Raw genomic sequence first — 24,503 nt, forward strand, 5'->3', positions numbered from 1 at the left:
CGGGTTATCAAGACAATGTAGTTCTTCAGGCGGTATATTCACACCATGTATTTCTTCAATAGGTGGTAAATTCTTAACATCTTCAGCTTTAATACCTTTTTCTTTCATTGATTTCTTTGCCTCTTGCATATCTTCAGCACTGAGAAATAAAACACCTCTCTTCTTCGGAGTGGGTTTAGGAATAGGCTCAGGAGTTGGCTCAATTGGTTCAGGAATTACTTCAGGAACTGGCTCGGGAAGAGTCCAATTATTTTCATTAGTCAACATATTATTCAATATTATTTTAGCTTCGTTGACTGTTCTTTCCCTGAAAACACAACCAGCACAACTATCCAAGTGGTCCTTGGAAGCATCGGTTAGTCCATTATAAAAGATATCAAGTATTTCATTTTTCTTAAGATGATGATCAGGCAAAGAATAAAGCAACCGGAGAAGCCTCCCCCAAGCTCGTGGGAGACTCTCTTCTTTGATTTGCACAAAATTATATATTTCCCGCAAGGCAGCTTGTTTCTTATGAGCAGGGAAATATTTAGCAGAGAAGTAATAAATCATATCCTGGGGACTACGCACACAACCAGGAGCAAGAGAATTATACCAAGTCTTAGCATCACCCTTTAATGAGAATGGAAATATCTTAAGGATATATAAATAGCAAGACTTCTCATCATGAGTAAATAGAGTGGCTATATCATTCAACTTGGTAAGATGTGCCACAAGAGTTTCAGATTCAAGGCCATAAAAAGGATCATATTCAACTAAAGTAATAATATCAGGATCAACAGAGAATTCATAATCCTTATCAGTAACACAGATAGGTGAAGTAGCAAAAGTAGGATCGGGTTTCATTCTAGCATTAAGAGATTGCTGCTTCCATTTAGTTAATAATTTCTTAAGATCAGATCTATCATTGCAGGCAAGAATAGCTTCAGCAGCTTCTTTGTTCATAACATAACCCTTAGGAACAACAGGTAAAACATAATCATTGGGGGAACGTTCATCATCACTATCATCAATAGCATCTTCAATATTTCCATTCCCCCTAACTCTAGCAAGTTGTTCATCAAGAAATTCACCTAATGGCAAAGTAGTATCACGCACAGAAGTAGTTTCATCATAAGTATCATGCAAAGAAGAAGTGGCATCATCGATAACATGCGACATATCAGAATTCATAGCAGTAGCAGGTTTAGGTGTCGCAAGCTTACTAATAACGGAAGAAGAATCTAGTGCAGAGCTAGATGGCAGTTCCTTACCTCCCCTCGTAGTTGAAGGAAAAATCTTGGTCTTAGCGTCTTTCAAGTTCTTCATAGTGATCAACAGATATAAATCCCAAGTGACTCAGAGAATAGAGCTATGCTCCCCGGAAACGGCGCCAGAAATTAGTCTTGATAACCCACAAGTGTAGGGGATCGCAACAGCTTTCGAGGGTGAAGTACAACCCAAATTTATTGATTCGACACAAGGGGAGCCAAAGAATATTCTTGAGTATTAGCAGTTGAGTTGTCAATTCAACCACACCTGGATAACTTAGTATCTGCAGCAAAGTATTTAGTAGCAAGAGTGGTATGATAGTAATAGTAACAATAGCAACAGAAAAGGTAAATGTTTTGGGGTTTTGGTAGTAGTTGTAACAGTAGCAACGAAAAAGTAATTAAGCGAAGAACAATATGTGAAAAGCTCATAGGCAATGGATCAGTGATGGATAATTATGCCGGATGCGATTCCTCATGCAATAGTTATAACATAGGGTGATATAGAACTAGCTCCAATTCGTCAATGTAATGTAGGCATGTATTCCGTAAATAGTCATACGTGCTTATGGAAAAGAACTTGTATGACATCTTTTGTCCTACCGTCCCGTGGCAGCAGGGTCCTAGTGGAAACTAAGGGATATTAAGGCGTCCCTTTAATCGAGAACCGGACCAAAGCATTAACACATAGTGAATACATGAACTCCTCAAACTACGATCATCACCAAGAAGTATCCTGATTATTGTCACTTCGGGATTGTCGGATCATAACACATAATAGGTGACTATAGACTTGCAAGATAGGATCAAGAACACACATATATTCATGAAAACATAATAGGTTCAGATTTGAAATCATGGCACTCGGGCCCTAGTGACAAGCATTCAGCATAGCAAAGTCATAGCAACATCAATCTCAAAACATAGTGGATACTAGGGATCAAACCCTAACAAAACTAACTTGATTACATGGTAAATCTCATTCAACCCATCACCGTCCAGCAAGCCTATGATGGAATTACTCACGCACGGCGGTGATCATGAAATTGGTGATGGAGGATGGTTGATGATGACGACGGCGATGAATCCCCCTCTCCGGAGCCCCGAACGGACTCCAGATCAGCCCTCCTGAGAGAGATTAGGGCTTGGCGGCGGCTCCTTGTCGTGAAACGCGATGAAAATTTCTCCTTGATTTTTTTCTCCCCGAGACGGTATATATGGAGTTGGAGTTGAGGTCGGAGGGCGCGCCCCTTAGGGGGGGCGCCCCCTGTCTCGTGGACAGCCCGTGGGCCCCCTGGCCTTGATTCTTTCACCAAAAATTCTTATTTATTCTAAAAAGTGCCTCCGTGGATTTCCAGGACATTCCGAGGACTTTTCTTTTCTACACATAAAACAACATCATGGTAGTTCTGCTGAAAACAGCGTCAGTCCGGGTTAGTTTCATTCAAATCATGCAAGTTAGAGTCCAAAACAAGGGAAAAAGTGTTTGGAAAAGTAGATACCGTTGAGACGTATCAAATGTCCTTACCTTCCAAGTCATTGGGATCCTTAGCATCCAGGTTTTTTGCATGCAAGTCCACACCATCCTTGCCTTCCAAGTCATTGGGATTCTCAGCATCCAAGTTTTTTGCATGCAAGTCCTTAGCATCCTTACCTTCCAAGTCATTGGGATCCTCAGCATCCAAGTTTTTGCATGCAAGTCCTTAGCATCCTTACCTTCCATGTCATTGGGATCCTTAGCATCCAATTTATTTGCATGCAAGAACTCAGCATCCTTACCTTCCTTACCTTGTAATTCTATAGCATCCCTGTCATATGGGACTTTATCATATGGGGCTTTGTGCAAAACTCCAAACACGACCAAAGCATCACACGCTACCCGGTCCATGACCTGCCAATTTGCCCCTTCGACAATCTGCCGCTTTACCTTTGGAAACATCACAGCTGTATAAATATAAGAGGCAGTAATCTCCAGAGGGTCTGCATTCAGCTTAGTGAAGGGTATCGTATGTGTCACTACTACGTCTAATGCTGCTTTAATCATACGCATTATGGATACACAGTGCTCATCATGCTGCAACAAATCAGCAAGCTGCATCTTCCTGTTCAGGTGCACATGAAGCCATGAGTTGAGAGACTCACTCCTCTGATTACTCATCATGCATAGGAAATATCTACCCTTTGTGTACAAAGCAGCCCTCTTGTACATCCTATTAACCCATGATGACCTCTTCCCCGTTGGTTTTATTTTGAACCGAACCTTATAAGCCTCCCATATTTTCTCAAACTCGTCAACATTCCAACGACGGTAAATGAATTCCCTAAATTCCTCAAGCTTTTTCTTGCGGAGGTGCATCTCCATATTCTCCTTGATATGCCACGTGCACAAACGATGATCTGTTCCAGTCCAGACAGTAGCTATTGCTTTAGCCAGTGAACCGTCCCCATCGGTGATTGCTAAAATGGGTGCCTTCTGGGACATTGCCTCCAAAAATACATGAAGAAGCCACTGGTATGATGCAACTGTCTCGTCTGACACTAGACCGACCCCAAACAAAACTGTGCTGCGGTGATGGTTCAGACCAACAAATGGAACAAACGGAAGCCTGTACTTGTTAGACTGGTATGTACTGTCGAACACCACGACACCACCAAAGGCAACATAGTCAATCTGGGATTGTGAATCAGCCCAGAATATGTTCCTCAAATGGCCTTCTTTGTCTTTTGTGTATTTGAAAAAGAATTCAGGGTCTGTTTTTTTCTTTGCAATCATATAGGTGAGCAAATATCTAGCGTCACTGCCTTCTATCTTGCGCTTCTTCTGGATTGAAACATGGTTGTATAAGTCTTGATCTATAAATCCAAGCTTGTCGGGACCTCTGGCATTCTTCTCCATTACATTCATAATCTGATGTGTTCGAAGTCCACCAGCAGCATACTCGATGACATCGGCCTTTTGTGCGTCAGTCATTCTATGATGAGCCGCTAAGTAGGGAGTCAGGTCAGCAGGACAAACAAATGGTTATGCTTGTCCTCAAAATTCTTGACGAACCAGAGGCCACTGCTATCTTGTAGCTCAATTTGAAAAAGAGCGGGACACCCACACCGAGAAAGACCCCTCGGTGTTCTTTTTCTTTCAGCTCTGTTAAAGTGCTTAAGGGCCCGCCATCCTTGTTTGCAGCACTTGTATGTCCTTCTGTATGCATTTTGTTTCGGACCCGGACCCCTGTACTTCAGATCATCCTTTCTAACAGCAAACCCTTTTTTTTCTTGCAAAGCCTACGTAGAACATGTAGGCTTCTTCCTCAGTCCTGAAAGTCTTGTTCACAATCTCAATGTATTCCATACACTCATTCAGATCTGAACCATCGATGCCTTTATTATCAATTCCTTTACCTTGCATGTGTACATCATCCAGGTCTATGCCATCCTTGCCTGCATCCTCATTATCATTATCATCTGTGCACATACCATCCATTCCTTTGCATTTGTTTCATCTATCACCCATGTCCTTGTCATCCTTGCCTGTATTCCCCAAGTTTTTGCCATCGTTGCCTTTATCATCCATGTCGTTATGCTGCCAACAAAAACAGATAGTCAATGTTACGGATGGATAGCGTACATAATAATTATGCACTACTCTGCTTAAATAACTGATTTAATTTTTCATATCGGATTCATGTACCAAACCCAGTCCTTCAAAAGTTGTAAGTAAGTATAAAATATGCCCTGACTAAATCCAGAAATATTTAATTGATTGTACTTGCTGTAACTGATGATCTCCTAACTAAATCCAAAGTGCACGAATCTTTCAAGTCCCCTGATAGATCCACCCTGATAGATCAATTATCTCCAAACTCCATTCAAAATTGTGTCCTAACTAAATCCAAAATTATCACCTAACTAAATCCAAATTATCTCCTAACTAAATCAAAAATAACTCCAAACTCCATACAAAAATAATTATCTCCAAACTAAATCCAAAATATCTTGAAACTCAATTCAAAAGCATCTCCTAACTAAATCCAAAATAACTTTCTTTGAATCCAAATCTGCTGACAACTTTCTCATGCCACACAACCCTAACTAAGTCCTTCAATATGTCCTAGCTAAATCTGACTTACACTTCCTTTGAATCAAAATCTTGTCATAACTTTCTAAAACTATAAACCCTAACTAACTACATCAACATGTCCTATCTAAATCCAACTTATACCCCCTTTCAATCGAAATCTCGTCACAACTTTCTGAAACCATAAACCCTAAACCTCACATGACATATCCTAAACCCTAATCAAATCTGACCCTTATTGGTACTATATGCATAAGGGGCCAGCAAAGATTTGACATGGCTAGGCACTTACAGCGAAGATCCGGCGTGAAAAAGTTGATGCACGTCGATGAGGATGATGTGGCCTCTTGGGTCGGGGAAGGTGGCATCCGCTTGGGGAAGGAGGGGAGGCTCGTCGGAAGATCTGGCGCCGCGACCCGAGTGGGGTGACTTGCGATGGAAGGGGGGCGGGGGGAGTAGGAGCAGGAGGAAGTAGTGACACGGCGAGTGCGATCGGCGGCGATCGAGGGAGCCGAGGTCGATCGGCGGTGATCGAGGGCGCCGGAGGCGATCGGCGGCGATCGAGGGTGCCGAGATTAGGTCTTGAGAGGAGGAGAGAGGACGAACCGCCCGAACCGAAATTCAAAAGAGTATGCATGATGATTGGACCTCTATAATAAAGTGTTTTATTAATGTAACTAATTTAATCGAAAAATTTAGGACGGGAATACCCCTGGACTTAATTGGGCCGATTAAAGGTACAAAAACTTTTAGGTCAAAAATACCCTTGGGCTCAAAAAGGCCCAGTTATTCTCATCCGTTAGATCGCCCATATAATACACATGATCGGGTGTATTATAATGCACCGTAAAATTTTCTTGACAAAATATAAATGGGAGCGAGGTCAATATATACCATGGCCTACTATCCATACGTTCTTTAAAGGTCAATCACATCTCAGAGAAACTAGCTAGGGAGGGAAATGAAAGATGAACTGGTCATTCATTCGAACTCCCCAATGTCCTTCTTTCCGGCAAGGATCCTTGAGATCTGGAGGCCCCGGCTGAAGGCCTGGTTGAAGAGCAACCGTGTCTGGAACTCTGAGACAAAGGGAAACCACGACAAGAAGCCGATGGGAAGGAAGAGGATGAGACCCATGATGTTGTCATATGCCCTCCCTAGCTCCTGGATGGAGTCCCGCAGTATAGTCCTCTCGATCATTGGAGCGCATGCTTGCCCAATCTGCGAAGAAGGAAGGAAGGCTCAACATATGTATGCATACATGCTACTAGAGTTTGCTTCTGATCAATAATGAGCTTTTCAGTCCGTTAACTAGTAGAGAATTAATTAATTAATTAATTAATTAGTCAGTGTTGTTTTCTGGTTCTGTGCTTGTTCGCACGCTCATGAGCAGGTAGACATTTTTTTGTTGCATATACATACAAATTAAAGCTCAAAATTAATAGTAGATAAACAGAGGGTTTTACTCACCAGAAGAATACACCAACCAGTTGGTAGGAACCCGAGAGTACAAGCCAATACATCAGTAATTGTTAGGCCGCCTATAGCAAATAGGACCGCCATCACAGTGACAAAGCCAAGAAAGAGAATGCCCTTGATGATGCGGAACATAAGCTGAAGATCTGTCCCAAATTTCTGCCGTCCTATGGAAACCATCTGAAGAGAATTGAGGTACAACATCCAGATCCAAATGTTATGCGTCCATTGGAGACAGGTAACTGATCAAAATTAAACGAAATGCCAAAGCCTTACCTTCAATACTATTAGAACCGTCAGCATAACCAGCCATGACAACCCATACACCTAGAGGTGGATCCATAGGAAATGAAAAATACATCCATTAGGATACACTGCAACCAGGCTGTAATGAACTAGTACAAATTGATTAAAGCATATCTTAGTTATGTAGAGAAAGTACCAGAATGCTTGTGTTGTGGCGTGCAATTTTGAGATGATACACAATACCATACTGGTAGATCAAGAAACGAAGAGACATGAGGATTTCCAAGATGAGAGCACAAACACTGGTTTTCCTGAGGTGCGCCTGCTCACTTCTCCACCAAGCCTCCCAGCTTTGATCTCCAGACATACCGATACCCCCACGGTTACCCATCCACTTCCTCCAATCTGTCCAGTCATCAACCGTCTTCTGCCACTCAAAGCATGATGGATTGAAGATAAATGGTGCAAACAGCCAAGATGCCACCATGAACCATATGGAGAAGGTGACAAATAGGTACAAGCTCGAGTTGGTGCGGTACGACCTTCCATAGGCTAGATATACAACCAGAAGTATTAACAGCTCAAGTCCTTTAACAAAGTGGCTTCGGGAGTACATGCGATAATTTTCAGCAAACTTTGCATGGTACACAACAAACCCACGTCCTGTAGGTATGTATTTGGCGCCACCATGGAGAATTGTCCGCCCGTAGTAGTGTGTTTTGGTGCCAAGCTGGAATGTGAAGAACACAGAGGCCAGCTGAAGCTGCATGATGATGAACTCTCCTAATGCTGTGCGAAATCCCTTCTCTAAGCCCACTTCCACGACCATTGGGAGGACAAGCAGCAAACCAAGCTGGAAAACTGACTGTGAAGCGAGCACATTTTGAAGAGGCTCGATATTCTCCTGAATACGTGGATCCAGCAAAATAGACTTTTCCAGACCACTCAAGACGAGATATAACCTCCCATACAAAAATACATAGACTGTAAGTACAGAAGGAGGAACTATGGAGTCAGTATCCCAAAATACCTGTATGCAGAATGAACACATTAAGTGTTGTCCTGTTGAGAGTGACCATTTTAAGGAAATCGTATTAATGATATTAACTGAAATCCTGAGAGTGACCATTTTAAGGAAACCGTATTAATGATGCCAAACATTGTTGATTTTCATTCAAATGATGATATTGGTGCTTAACCATTTTAACATACTGGTGCATGATGATATAAATAGCTTGAACTTCGATCATCTCCACCAAATTCTCCTGTTTTCTTTCACAGAATTTTTTGATCTATAAATAACTCTCATAATTTGGATTTTAAATAAATATTCACCATGGTTCTCTCCTAGCTACCTACAGTCCACTAAAAAATGCATCAAAAAGGAGATAGACTAGGCATTATTTAGGGAAAATGTTCCTCCTTGATATCTTAAGTTAATTTATTCTTACCATGCTGCTGAAATAAAAGCCAACTGTAGTGAAGTAGAAAGATAGCATTCTGTAGAAGTCAAATCTGCGTCCAAGACGATAGATGTCACGACTCAATGTTTGTTCACCATTGCCATTGGCAACCTTAGCTTCAAAGCTTGAAATTTGATTCATTCCCACATCACGTCCTTTACCAACTTGCATATACTCATGATGTGTGATATTTCCTCCTCTCATTGTTGAATTAAAACCTAAGAAACATTAAATTCAGTAAATGCATTTTCAGTAAAGGATAACTGCAAAATGTTGGCAAGAGGTGTAGACTTACCTGAAAATATATCTTCACTTAAATTTATAGTCTTGGAAGCTTTACTTATGCCACCCCTAGTAATATGGAAGAGTCTATCAAAAGTATCAGGATGGCCATAATGGAACCGAACCCTGCAGTGGTACATCACAATGAGTTAGAGGGACACAAAGCCTCATGATCAAAAGAAAATGTGCATCCTGCATACATAAATAAACATACAAACATGAGAAAGGATTGAACAAAACTATTTAACAATATGACAAAAAGTTGAGTGATCCTTGCTTTCATCTCGTAATACTGTTAGTTGCCTTTGTACATAGTACGGTTGTCCAACATGGTCTGACATATTTGTGCAGCAATTTTCAAACGATCTTGAATTTCTTTCTTTTCCCACTCACTAAACCTTCATATTCCCTGAATTCATAATAGTCTAGTTGACATAAGTTGACGAGATCACAGCGAGTAAATCAAGATTACCAGGCTTCCCAGCAAATTATCAGGACTAGGTGGACCATCTTAGCAGCTACAAGTAAATCAAGATTCTAGAGTATCCCTGGCCACATACAAGTGTCACTTAATGAAAACATGGTTTTATTATAAATTTCAGCAAAGTTTCAAGTCGTGGTTAGAGCAAAAGTACATTTTAGCTACAAAGTGCCTGGAACTTGAATTGTTATGGCCTTAATAGGATACAAATCACATTTAGCTCTTCTCTTTTGTCTAACCATAAGTAGCAATGCTTTAACTCTTTTATATCAGACTTATGTTCTCCTTAAAGACAAATCCAAAGTTCTTGCCTTCTTTGTAGCACATTATACTATTCCTACTAGAGGACAACTGTATTTGACAAATTGCGAATTTAGTGTAAAGCATTAAGCATGTACATAATTTAATAAACTTTATTAATGTCTAAGACTTTAAGTATGTAAAGGAAGGTTTTTTGGCATGAATTCCTCGCAAGCTAAATCTGAAGTGAATTACAAATACTCCCATGGTCGTGGACTTGGTTTGACCAAAACGAGATAGTGGAACTGACAGCCAACTCAAATTTTTTCCCATTCTAACTAAAAAGCATTGGATTAATAGTTTCTCTACGAAAATGAAAATAATGTTACATACTTGAGAGGATTTGCCAGAACTCGCTGTCCAATCGTAACAAAGCTGGTCTCTTGATTTGACATAAACCAAGCAAGTGATGAAACACTAGATAAAAACAAAATGTTACTTACATAAAAATATATCATAAATGGATGAACAAGCATAATTGGACAGAACGTTGGATAGATGGATATACCTTCCAGTAAAAATATGCTCCCGGAGACCTAATATAGTGGGTTTGCTCTGTCCATATTTGGTACTCTCGAACTCCTCCAGCACATTTCTCATTTTAAATGCCTCTTCGAGGTAATTATCCTACTAGTAAAAAGGCAATAGTTACCATTAATTTATTAACATTGTCCTGTTAGTTCAGTATGTAAGAATAGTTTAGGACCTATAGGTTAGTTCTAACTGACTCCACATGGTTTCCCTATGACACCTACATGCATATATTGACCAGCTGGGCCACAATTCATATTATCGTTGTTTCTCTTTGCAGCTAGCATGGTATTGGTATTATAACCAGCATTGGGCTCAAGACTTAGATGTCACAATTTAAGAGATTGTTCTGTATGGTTGCATGTGAACATGACTTTTAGTGTTTTTGGGCAGAAAAGAGTGTGCGGCAGCAAATGAACACGATCCAGTAGTACAACTGGATAGTGAGACTGTTTTGAGTGTGTTTGGACAATGTCGACCAAGTGTCGTTAGCTGTACCCAGTTTCTGCGCCGGCGCACCGGCCCAACGGTTGGGCCGGTCAAGCCCGAGCCGTCCGATCTGGCCCCCCTGAGCCGTCAGATCCCTTCGTTCCCCACCTCCCATCTTCAACCTCTCGCACGGAAAAAGGGGGAGGTCTGCCTCGCACATGGGTCGACGCCTCCGCGCACGCCAACCGCCTCGCCTCCTCACCGCCGGTCGCCCTCACCGCCGGTCGCCGCCCTCGCCGCTGGTCGCCGTCCACACATATGTCGCCTTTGTGCGTTTCTCACCTCCGTTGATGCAGCAGTGTGCGCCCATGGATGCAGCCCTGTAGCTCCGGTGCCACCGCTCGCAATTCCAGTGCACGACGGCCACGCTCCGGTGGCGACGGTTCGCCGGAAAACAGCGCTGCGATGGTTGCAACTTCTCTGATTGTGCAGAGTCTAGCTTTCCCTCTCAAAGGTTGAAGCTTTTTTCCTCTACGGTAGAAGCTTTTCTGTAAACGATTGAAACTTTTTTCGCACATACGATTCAAAGCTTTCTCTGTCGAATGGTTGCAACTTCTCTGATTGTGCAGAGTCTAGCTTTCTCTCTCAAAGGTTGAAGCTTTTTTCCTCTACGGTTGAAGCTTTTCTGTAAACGATTGAAACTTTTTTTGCACATACGATTTCAAAACTTTCTTTGTCGAACGGTTGCAACTTCACTGATTGTGCAGAGTCTGGTGGTAGCTTTCTCTCTCAAAGGTTGAAGCTTTTTTCCTCTACGATAGAAGCTTTTCTGTAAACGATTGAATTTTTTTTCGTTTTGAGCAGCGCCTGGGTGAAAGCTTCCTTTATTGTTCGATTGAAGCATTTTTCGTCAAAGATTGTAGCATTTCCTGTAAATGGTTGTAGCTTTCCTCGATAGCACTGAAGGTTTGCAGCTTTCTGTATATACGGTTGAAGCTTTTCGTATAGAGGTTGAAGCTTTTTTTAGCGGTTGCAGCACACGGGGTCTGTAGCAGGTTCTACAATGCCTCGCTTGCAGGTTCGCTGGGATACGACACCCCCAACAGCGGCGACCATGGGTGCCAGGACTGCAACATCGCCGTGCACTCCCCAAAAACAGCACTCGCTCGTACCAAGGCGACACCATGGTCGCTACGCAGCTACTAGGATCACCGGCGAGCTCCGAGCAGATGTGTGACAGCGGCGGCCGTGTGGCTGCACGGCAGGGGATGGAGCGGCCGCTCACGGCCGTGGCCGAGGCCTGCGAGGAGCTGGCGCCTGGGATGGAGGCCGACTGCGGCGAGCTCCGCTTTTTGCCCTTCGGCGACACCTGTGAGCTGCGTGAGGAGGTTGTGGAGGAGCAGAGCCGCGGTGGCTGGAGGTGGAAGAAAGGAGCAGAGGAGAATGAAGAGAAAGGGATAAGTCATGATATTTGGTTCGCACGTGGTGGGTCCACTGTCCTTACGTGTCGCAAACTGAAAGGCTGGAGCGCTGCGTGCGTGGACGCGTCCGGCCGAATTTCGGCCGGTGCGCCGCACCCAAGCGTTCCCAATTCACAAATGGCTGATGGATCCGAGTGAAGATGCCAAGGACTCATAGGAGTGAACCAAGTCACAGCTGCAGACCACATAAGCCTAAATTGTTGGCCTGGTTGGGCCTTCTTCGACAAACAAAGCTGATAAACTGGTTGACGCATGAAACTGAATACACACAATGTGAAAATGGAAACTGTACCTGATTCATATCAATGACCTGGAGTGCTTCTCCCCTGGTGAATATTATGGCATGATTTTGATTTTCAGGTTTTCCCTCCCCAATATTTGTGGGTTTGCCAGGAAGCTTGATGCGGTAAATTTCCTAAATCAAGTTTAGCACAAAAATATAAAAATGTCACTGAAATAAAGATGCATATGCAACAGATGGCCAGTTGCTGCTTTACATGAGTTTCTGTCTGTATACAACAATCGGTGAGTAAAATATGATGAGAAACTACTACCCACATACAAGTGTAATTTTTGTTTAAAAATATTATCTAGAAAAGGAACATAATAAATGAAGTATTCTACCTTTAATTAGAAAATTGGGGTAAAGATTTTGTGCAAATGATGTTAAGTGAAAATATTTATCTTTATATTCAGTAAGTACCTCATCATACTTGGCACCCACTCCTTTGACAAGAACAGAATAATAAGTCTTCTCTGTATTCGGAGCTTCTACCTCGTCAATATAAGCAATCCGCAATGACGGGTACCTGTGCATTTTAAATATCAGATGGATTGTAGTAACCTTAATATTTAAGAGAAATGAATGCGTTAGATTTTGTACATCATCATGAGGTTAAGGATGTTCAGATAGCGAGCTTTCTCTTTGGGATCCTTGGATACTTTTTGCATGCCATAGACTTGACAAGAGACAACATAGGTGAATTTGATATCAACAATGGCCAGGTCCATATCTGCAATGGATTCACCATCTTGATAGGATGAATTTGTTCTCTGGTGATCCAATTTAGTTCTCTGGCGATCCAATTTAGTTCTCTGGCGATCCAATTTAGCTGCAACATACTAATGGACTCAAAAACATATGCAGATTTGCAAAGAATGGAACAAAAATCATGGGCGTATTTGGAAAAAATGAAAAATAAATCATGGAGAAACAAAAGTTAATCTAACCAATGCCATTTTTATCTTGACTACATTGAATCTCAAGCGCCCTCCTGTAGTACATCATTCCTCTCACTAGCACAATAAAACAAAGTTAGATAACAAGATAGATGTTCGTTCATTCAACACAAGAGAGTTAGTGACTTTACCAGTTCTGGTGAGTGTTTGTCCCCTATAAGATGCCCAGAGTGAGATCTCCTCCATCATTGATTTAAGGGACTCCTCATCCTTAGGTTTTATGCGCTCAAACAAATTCTTCCATTCATCTGTTAGCATGTAGTTCATTGTGAGAATTTACTGACAGCAGAAGATAATCAACCTACACAAATGTGAGATACATGACCTGGATATATTTTCTGTAAATAGAAAAGGATGGATATCCCATCCTCATTTTTTTTATGAAGATCTTCTGTCGAAAAGAGCACCTCCTCTTTGAAGTACGGAGTTAGAACACTGATGTGAAAACAGAAATGCTGTTAATTGGATATTCTCCAGCAAAAAATAATCTTAGAGCAGTACGATCAAAGTGCCAGAAAAAACAAAACTAGCAGAGAAATCTATAGGTGAGTTCACCTAACAGTTCAAAAGGGAATTAACTACGTGCCAAGAAACAAAAAAGGATTGGTGAAAGAATAAGGTGGAGGGCTAGCAAGTTGGGTCTCTTACCTGAAGGACATCATGCTGCTGACCTGTGGAGCCTTTGGCATCTTCATAAATAGTGAGTTTGCAAAGAATGTCATCCTGCGTCGAGCTTCCAAGTTTATTGGTACATAAATTGCAGATTCTGTAGTTGTCAGCAACAATCAAAGCCTAACACACTGTGAACACAGAATTCCAATAGATAATGAGGACACTACTATTTGAAAACTTATAGAAATTACTGGTATTGAAATAAGTTGCTAAAAAGATAAACGACCTTTTCCCTCCGAGCTTCATCCTTTATTGAGTCCAGATTTATATTTGCAAACAGTTGACTCTCTCTGTTCTCATCCTTCAAAATATTGGGATTTGCAAGAAAGTTGGTTGTCAAAACTTATTCCTGAAGGTGCACATTTCGGCAATCAGCATAGGTCTTACCCTTTTCCGTTCTTCATGATATCTTGTGTGATGATTTCCATTGTATCTTGTAATAGATTGGCAATCTGTGTCATTATTGTAGTGTCATTCCCCTCTTGCTCAATTTCCTGTAAATCGATTGAACAGTTTTTGTAGTGTTGAAATGGAAATATTGTATGAAAAATATCTCTTGCTAAGAAATCAAAAGAACGTTACTTATCAGTACCAATAGTAGACTTAGCAGCTTATTGAATTTATCGCTTAGCAGATGAAGTTCATCCAATCGGAAATCTCTCACAAGTGACAGGTTGCGTATGCTCTCTTCAAGACTCTCACGTATTTGATCAAGAACTCTGTATCCATGAAACAATGGAATAGTAAATCAATTAGTTAGCGACATAAGCACATACTAAATTAGTTTTTTAGAAGAAACACGTTATGCCTTACTTCATATCACTTGTTTCTGCTATAAGGCTGTACAGAATATCTAACAATGTCTCGTAACACTCTATTACGGCATAATAGGTGTATGGATCCTGTTTTATCCTCCTTAGTAGTTCTTCATCCCTTTTCTTGACACTCTTTGCGATATCAAGTGCCATTGGAATCTAAGACATCATAGTCATGAGCATTATGGTATTACCTCAGACAAAATCGAGTGGTAAACAAGTGAATAATTAAATGAGCGTACCTTGCGAGCGAGAAGGAAAGGAGGCCACTGAGTAACGCTAGTGTCACCCACAGATGAGGGAACAACCAATAAATCTCTCTCGCTTAGAAGCAAACGACAAACAATTTTAGAAGCATGTTAACAAAAAGAAAAGAAAGAGACCAACATCAACAACAAAAGCATGTTAACAAAAAGAAAACACTAACAACAACAACAAACCTATTGCTTATTAAGTCTTCCTCTCGCAAAGAGATGATGAATGCATTCCATATGTCAGAGAACTTCTTTTCCATACGCGAAGTCCAGTCATCCTGGTGAAAAGATTTCACACAAATATTAGACGAGACAATTAATCAGCTACTGTGTCAGCCAAAAAGAATGTCGGAAAGACGATTTCTGACAAATTTCAGAAAATTTGGACCTACTCATGTCTCTTTGGTTCACTACGATGTGTAGGCACAAGATTTTTACCAAAAGCTTTTGGGATTGCCTCGAATCTTGATCTTAACATCCCAAGGGTTCGGATCTGCAGGAAGGTAAACGTTCTGCAAGCTTTACTAGCAGTAGCTAAAACATCAACACTCCCAAGGGTAAAAATAGACATGGTACGAACCTCTCCCAAGCGGCTGAAGGCACCATTTACTCCGCCACATACTGTGGAAAAAATAGCATACCATATTTGCGTATCCATGAAGTATACCTATATGAAAAATTAAAATTATCAGCCTGGTATTTACCCCACCCCCCTTTCCCACACACACAACACATGAATTGATACATACCATGACAACTGGTGCCCATATAGTAAAAACAACACCTAAATTATGCTGCACTGTGAAAAAGTAGCATCCTATCAGTGTTTGAAACCTTATGTAATGAATTACATTTGATAAAGCACCACTACAACATAATCTTACAGTATGGAAAGAATTCGTGCCAGATGTATCTCCCCCGTCCCAAAAACATAATTGTCTTGGTAGGTCCAACTAGAGGAGAAATCTGCCAACAGTGATCACAACACAAAATAATATCAGTACACTTTCAGTATTTCAAGCTGCTTAAGAGGAAAAAAAAAATCGAGGTCACTCGGGGACAAGAAGGAAATAAGCAACTGAAGGCGTTTAGGATTTGCACTTAATTGATACAGCCCAACATGGGTATATATAGAACACGGAGGAGGGCAACATATGCCAAAAGCCAAAGATTACAATACATATGAATCATGATACATTAATCAAGTTGGTTAGCATCCGTGTTGCCGACTGTAGGAGATGTCCGTGCATGTCCCATGCACTATGATGTCTAACACCTCCCTACCCCACTCCAGTCGGAGCGGGAGTAGTATGGGAAATGATTTTTAATTGAATATCCAATGGACCAATTTCTATCTAACCATTCTTGAGTTTTTTAATTAGTTAGTGTTCAAAGATAAAAAGGTTGACTGCTGACTTTCTATAAGAGGACATCTATTTTGAAACGGATGGAACACAAATTTGAGTAAAGTGCAAAACAAACTAGAAACTGCTGGATTATTTTGAGCAAATACTAGCCATTACATCATAAATTTGCTTAGCAAACAATCATAAATCCATGGTGATACTTGAACTAGTAAAAATGTTATTATACTGGCTAGATTATACCAACCTCAACATAATAACTGAAGGCGAGCTTGCATATGAGCAATAGAACCCAGAATGTAGTGTACCTATTTTACGAAGAAAAGTGTTTAGTTTTAGGCAAAGGTGGTAAGAGGGAGAGGAAGAGGGAGGGGGACAGAGAGGGACAGAGAGTTACTTAAGAAGTGAACATGTGTCCTCATACATGCCTCGGGCAACATATAATTTTGGCTGATTAGTAAAAAACATGTCAGAACCGAGCACTACAATCAGTTCGACTAAGAAGTCAAGTAGATAGATCTAATCAAATATACCTGCGTCCACCACAAAAGAAATCTAATAACGTGAGCATTTGAATGCTCCAGTTTCCTTCGAATTGGTAGAAATATGAAAAACAAGGCACTGAAAATGTTCGGCAACATGTAAAGAGCAACTGCAACATTATAAATTGATTGACTCTGGAAATTGCCGATCCAGTTGCTGAAGAACTTGATAAGGCCTGTGGGATTTTGAATAGAACTTGTGTACGTCACTGGAAGAATTATCAACCAGCCAATCGCTACAACAAATTTCAGAATATGCCGTATCATCTGCGAGCAAACTAGGCTCCTCCAAGCCTTCCAGTTAAGAACTATCTCAAGTGTGGCTGAAAAAAGTTTAAGAGACCAGTTATACAAACCGTGCAGCATCTGAATACAGAATAAAAGCCAGAGTAGTTTCGAATTCTGTTCAGAAGCCAAAAGGAAATTAAGCAAGGGCCGCTTAAAATTAAAATAAAACAACTAAGCAAGGTTACGAGATTCACAAAGGTCCGGAGATTCAAAGTGCATCTGTACCTTGAAGGAAGTTTAGAAACGCAGCTGTCACGAATATTGTCATAACATTTCTGAAAACAGCTGGTTCGAATATAGCAGAAAGTGATCCAGAAGGGCTCCATGCAATAATTACCATGGCCTAAAAGGAAGAAAAAACATGATATGGCAAATAAAGAAACGTAACAACTTTTAATTCAATGATCAAGTCCATACCTGGAAAGCTAATAATAAGAAAGCCCACATTCTATCAAAACTTCTGAAGACATGCAAAAATGTACGAACTTCAACAAAATTTGTTTTGGACATCCTCCACCTGCTAATCAAATGATCATGTCGCTGCATATTGGAGACATCTAAAGTTAGTTCTCAAATGTACTTAATTTGATCATATTTTTTTCAGAAAAACACATACGAACCATTGAATGCAAATGCATACATGTCCCATAGGACATCTAGATTACATGCTGACTGTTAGGGCGTCCGGCTGGGCGACCAGGGAAACGGACATGCCTGGTGGCTGACCGACGGATTCGTGGCTGCTTTTGGGCTGTCACAGCTTCTGATTCCAGCGGCGAGTCAGATGATGAAGACGACGACGCCTGGGCGGCGGAGGAGGTTGCATCACCCACAATTTCGGACATGTTTTGCGATTCCCTCGCCATCGGTTACTCGGTGGAGGAGGTGGCCGCGTGCATTGACACCATCGTACACTGGTGAACGACGAGGACAGGGCTAACTGATGATAATCAGATCGAGGTGTTTCGGCGGATTATGCACCCATCAGTAGAAAAAGGGTCTAATGTGGAACTCATTAGTCCCGGTTTGCAATTGAACCAGAACTAATATGACCATTAGTGCCGGTTCCAACGGCCAGGCGGGCGGCGCTCATTAGTACCGGTTCGTGGTGAACCTTTAGTACCGGTTCGCGCCATGAACCGGTACTAAAGAGGTGGTGGCCTAGTGCCGGTTGGAGCTACCAACCGGTACTAAAGGTGGTGGCCTTTAGTACGGGTTGGTGGCTCCAACCGGTACTAAAGACCCTTTAGTACGGGTTGGTGGCTCCAACCGGTACTAAAGACCCCCCCCCCTAGTACCGCCTGGGGCCACCAACGGGTACTAAAGGTGGTGCACTGCCACCTGCAGTGCACAATGTTTAGTCCCACCTCGCTAGATGAGAGGAGCTCGCACTGGTTTATAAGCCCCGCCGCGCCTACCGTGTCGAGCTCCTCTCTAAGCAGGCCTCTGTGGGCCTATTGCAAGTCTTCTGCCCTGTGGGGCCTACTAGGCCGTACCGGCCTGCATCCTGGCCCAAATAGAGATTGGGTTTCTAGTCGTATGCAGGTCGTGCCGGCCCAGTACGCGGGCTGTTTTTTCTTTATTTCAAAAAATAAATAAATAAAATCCTTACCAACCGGCTCTAAAGGTCCCCCGGACCACGGCGCGCCTCGTGCCACGTGGTGGGCCTTTGGTCCCGGTTCATGTTGAACCGGGACTAAAGAGGGGGGACCTTTAGTCCCCACTCTTTAGTGCCGGTTCCAGAACCGATACTAAAGGTCCTTACGAACCGGTACTAAAAGTCGTTTTTCTACTAGTGACCGGTGAACAGAAGCGGTGGTGGTCCTTTCCACAATGTAAGTTTGCCGGATATAAATTTGCAAGATTATTTCAATGTTGGTAATTGGAACATGGTGACCAACAGGAGAAGAAGGTCGGCCGTGGCAATGACGGCGAGGCTGCCGGTGGTGGAGATGACGGCGATCGAGGCGGATATGTGGTCTCATTGAATTCGTTGTTTCGATCGACTGGGCTGGACACTGGAAATTTGGATCTGGCCCAGTAGGCCCAAGAGGATGTGGAGGCCGGTTGGGGTATCGGAGCATGTGGCTCAGCCCACCCGTCCTATGCGTTGTGTTTTCAGGAGCAAATAATCAAGGAGTATACCACTTGGCGCGTTCTCAGCAGCTGCCACGTGTCGCGTGCTCGGCGCTTCCTTCGTATTTTTTTCTATACGTGTTTTCAGGTTTTAGATGTTTTTTTGGTCTGTTTTCACTAGGTTTGGATAAAAAATTTCAAATAAACAAGTTTGAGCGACTTTTTTTTGCGTCGCCAGAGGCATAAGTTTGTTTCTTGTGGACAGGCCTGGCCCTGAGGGGGGTAGGGGGGGGGGCAGCCGCCCCGGGCCCCCCTCCCGATATGTTGTACGCTGGTGGCGAGAGCTCCTCAGTGGCGCCTTATGCGCCAGGTTACCGAACGAGCGCCCACGCGCCTGGGTACCTGGGCCGGCCCAAGAATACTGCGAAGAGATCGCTCACGACGCTTCCCCCGGCTTCCCTGATCAAGAGGTTTGTGATTGACCGGTCAACCTTTGACGGGGTAAAACATTGACCTTTAGAATTAATAATTTGAAAAAAAAGAATTCCAGAAATAATAATCACAGATTATAAAGAGTTCATCAATTTTTTTGGGAAAAAGTTCAAAAAATTGAAAACATTTCATTGACTTTGAGAAAAAAGTTCATTGATTTTTCTAAAAGTTCACAAATTTGAAAAAGGGAAAAAATAAAACAAAAGGAATAGAAAATAAGAACGAAAACGAAAAGGAACTAAAAAGGAAAACGAGAAAAGAAAAAAAGAAAAAGAAAAGGAAGAAACAGAAAAAAACAATTTGGGGCCCGAGTAAAGAAGGTTTATATAGATATGAAGTTTCATGAAGAGGTGGTTGGTACATCTTGAATCGAGCCTCTACGTCGCGGGGGAAAGACGCAGCAGGATAGGCAAGTACACCATATGCTGTCTCAAAAAATAAATAAATAGTACACCATATGCAGGAAATCACGTCATCCAATCAGTACGATCGTGACTCGTGAGGCATGAGATCGCATCCCCAATTCACTACCCCTATTTGCTTCTCTATTCCCCCACGCCGACCTCCTGATCACAATTCGCAGGCCGCCGGCAGATAGTACTCGCACGCACATCGCCAGGCCTGACAGCGCCGAGCGCCGCCGGCCAGTATCCACTTTCCATGCCATGGGTGTGCGATGTGGACTGTAGCTAGGCGGGAACATGTTCGTCGCCAAGTGCCTCGTTGCTGAGCGTTTAATCAAGGACGCCGATGCGATTGGTATGACCTATACCATTGTACTATTACCTATTCCCCAATCCTTGTATGTACGTTGCTAATTAATTAATTTACCTCCGCATACATATATGATGCATATCTTGTATGGTTAAATGGTTGGGCAATATTATGCATCTACAAGAAACTGTTGTTTTTTTAGAAAATGAGGTCCCGGCCTCTGCATCGAAACGATGCATGCAGCCATTTTATTAATTATTCACAAGGACCATACAAGGTATTACATCAATTAGCCTGAAGCCATCATCTTGGCAACGCCTGTTGCTACTCCTATCCTGTTGATGAAGGGGTGCCGAATGTTCGGGCCTAATACCAAACAGACATCGCACCAAAGCCTAACATCTAAAGGCGGATGCCCCATACAAGTCAGTACCTAGACTGGGTCACACATCGGACCGGCACATTCCCAGTGAGCACCGCACGCTGCAAGGGCCATCACCTCCATCTTTCATCGATCCATCCTCAGAGCATAACTAACACACCGACCTTGCCAGTCCACTTTGCCATCGACGCCACCACGCTGCTAGACAACATCCTCCTCCTGCGTGTGTCCATCGCCACACATTGAACGCCGAGCCTCCACTGGTCCACGCCGCCGAGACCCGCCGCCATGGATATGTAGAGAGAGACACTGCTCCACCGAAGAGGTTGACCGCTAGTCCCTCGAGGCCGAGTGCACCTCCAAGAATGCCCCACCCCAGGGGGTAACGACACATGATTGTCGCCAACATCCGATCAACTGATCTAGGGTTTCCCTCGGAGGTATTGAGTGGAGTTGGGAGCTTCACCTCGATGATGCCTTCATGAAGGAAACAATGATAAGGGCATCATCATCACAATCTCCGGCCATCGACTGAAGACCAGGTTTTCATCCGGATCCGTCCCAAGTAATCCATCCGACAACATGTGCATCGTGTCGACCGCACTCAAAGCCCCAGATCTAGCCGCCTAGATCCGGCGACCAACCACAACAGCAGTGCCACCGTAGGAGCCCTGGCGCACCGGCCACTGCCTGAGTGTGCCACCACTGGAGCCTAGGAGGAGGGCTCCCACCCCGCCTCGCCAAGTCGCGAAAGCCGCCGAGATGGATCCCACGCGCTCGTCACCGTCTCTGATCCGAACCAATCCGTAGATCAGATCGCCGTCACAGATCTGCCTTGGACAGGGGCTGCACCAAGCCATGCTGCCGCGGGAAGCCCTAGCTTCACCAGACGCCACCATCCAGGGCCGCCGCCCCGGGATCCAGAAAGAACATTGCCGCTGCCACCAGCCATGTTCCGCAGCCGATCGGCCAAGCCGCCAGCCACTGTGACCTATGCCGCCATGACCATGCAAGCCCACCGAGCAGCTTGCGCCACTAGATCTTCCACGAAGCCCGCAGCTCCGCCGCCTCCTCCCATCACCACGCCGCCACCTTGCGCCGTCGCTAGACGAACGGCTGCACCGCCGCGACACAGATTAGGGAGGAGGGCCCTTGAGCCACGAGTGACCCGCCTCACCCAATGCAATGCGGGAGGAAAGGGAGCCGCCACCGCCGCCGTCAGCCGCCCGGGGCTTCGCCCGGCGACCTCCTCCAACGGCGGCGTAGGGGAGGGAGAGGTTGGTTGTGCCCGGCGGCGGTGGGGATTATTGTTCCGCCCAAGCCGCCCTAGCGGGGGGCGACGCTGGTGGCTACGCACAGGAGTGTACGCTGTGATCTATTATGTCATGTCACAAGAAACTGTTGTATAATGATGTCGACCCTACCATAAGTGAATTTGCGTTCTTCCGGATGTAGAGGCCGGGGTCATCCTTATTTTCTAAAAAGAAAAATGAATTTGCATCGAGAATTATTTGAAGAAACTCAAACCTATATATCTACTTATTGTCCTTTGACTTTGCTTGGTAGTTTTGTAGTCAGGTTTTTCGATGTTTTCTAGGATCAGCGAATGTCTAACATTGGTTTTTCGATGTTTTCTAGGATCAGCGAATGTCTAACATTGGTTTTTCGATGTTTTCTAGGATCAGCGAATGTCTAATGTTTGGAGTTTTCGTTAATGCACATATATGTCCTCGATAGAAGAACGACAATGATAAATCCCGAACGTTCGGATTTTAAGCATGGCAATCCGAACGTTTTTATGGCAACTTTAGTTCACGTGAGCTTGGCAAACATTGCAATTTTCTGACAAAAAACAAACTGGGACAAAGTTGCCATGTCTTAATAACTAAAGTTGCCACCTCGCGTCAACTAAAGTTGCCATGTAAAAACGTTCGGGATGAAATGCTTAAAATCTGAAAGTTCGAATTTTATCGGGGTCATAGAAGAATGAGTCAGCCCGTGTCATTTGTTCCGGTTGGCAAGCGGGGTGTTAGAAGACACTTTTAAGTTATATAATACCTAAAATATTAGATGTAAATATTAAAAGGGTCTCTATATCGCATCTAGATGTGAGACCTCACATCTAAGTATGATTTTAGAATTGTTTGTGATATTTTTTGTTTTTTTGTTTATCTCTGATCTTTTTATTGGGGAAATCAAAGTTAAAGCGTGCGCACAGCCGCGTTCCGGTGCGGTGGGCCCATGCGCAAGCATTCCCGCTACCGTCGCTACCCCGCTACAATATTTCGCTACAGTATGAATACTGCCATACTGGTGGTACAGTGAGCATCGGTCAGATCAGCGTGTGGTAACGCTCAGCGAGCATGCGCTGGTGGTACGCCATCGTAGACGTTGTTTTTCAGCAAGCCTACAACGTTGTTCATTAGAGTGGTCGGTTATAGTGATGCTTTTAGAAGTTTGCTAGGCTTTTGCAACTAGCATCATCGTCTATCTACCGAACAATGTCGATTGCATGTTATGTTTATTAAAAAAATCATAAAAATAAAATAAAACAAAATTGAAAAAAACGACTTGAAAATGTTTGCAATTTGAAAAAAAATCATGGAAATGAAAAAGGTTCATGAAGTTAAAAAAATCTTTAATTTCCAAAATATAACGAATATGAAAAAAATCGCGAGTTGGGAAAGCTCATAATTTGAGGGGAAATCACGAAAATGGAAAACAATCATGATTTTTTTTAAAGTTCACAAGTTTTCAAACTTTTTTCATAAATTTGAAAAAAGGTTCTTGAAACTTGGCAAAAGTTCCCGAATTAAAATTTCGAAAAATAAAATAAGAATAACAAGAAAAGAAGAGGAGAAAATCGGTGAACTTGCAAAGTCGATGATGTACTTGCAACTAAAACAAAACAAACAAAAAACTATGGATCCAGATGTGAGTCGAGGGTGGACTTGCAAGTAGAAAAAAACTACAAATCCAATTGCGAATGAAGGGTGGACATGCAACTGGCAAAACATAAAAACCGTGGGACCTAGTTGCAAGTCAAGTGTGGATTTGTAAGTAAGATGAAAACTAAACTACTAGCCCAGTTGTGAGTCGAGTGAGCTTGCAACTGGGACAAAGACAACTACATGCTCAGTTGTGAGTCGAAGGTGGTCTTGCAACTGGGATAATGAAAAAAAGGGTAAGTTGCGAGTTGAGGTGGGCTTGCAAGCCTAGTTGTGAGTGACGGTGGGCTTGCAACTAGGACAAAAACAATTATACGCCTAGTTGGGAGTCATGGATGGACTTGCACCTGGGACAAAAACCAAATTATGTGGTCCAGTTGCGAGTCAAGGATGGACTTGCAACATGGACAAAAAATAGCTACTGGGTTCAGTTGTGAGTCGAGGGTGGGCTTGCAACCAGGTAAAAAAACAACTATCAGATCCTATTTTGAGTCAATGGTGGACTTGTAACTGAGATGAAAAATAAACTACAGGCCCAGTGCAAGTCGAGGGTGAGCTTCCAATTAGAAGAAGAACAGTTAAATACCCAGTTGCGAGTCAAGGGTGAGCTTACAACTGGGACAAGAACAATTACATACCTAACTGCGAGTGGAGGGTGGACTTGCAACTCGATAATGAAAAATGGGGCCAGTTACGAGTTGAGGGT

General features: G+C 42.9%; 1 pseudogene; it reads right to left on the reverse strand.

The window, feature by feature from the left end:
• Window positions 1-6,201: 6,201 nt before the first annotated feature.
• Window positions 6,202-15,257, reverse strand: LOC119366434 (annotated as a pseudogene).
• Window positions 15,258-24,503: the final 9,246 nt, after the last annotated feature.

The sequence above is a fragment of the Triticum dicoccoides genome, chromosome 2B (assembly GCF_002162155.2).
Source record: "Triticum dicoccoides isolate Atlit2015 ecotype Zavitan chromosome 2B, WEW_v2.0, whole genome shotgun sequence".
Taxonomy (NCBI): Eukaryota; Viridiplantae; Streptophyta; class Magnoliopsida; order Poales; family Poaceae; genus Triticum; species Triticum dicoccoides.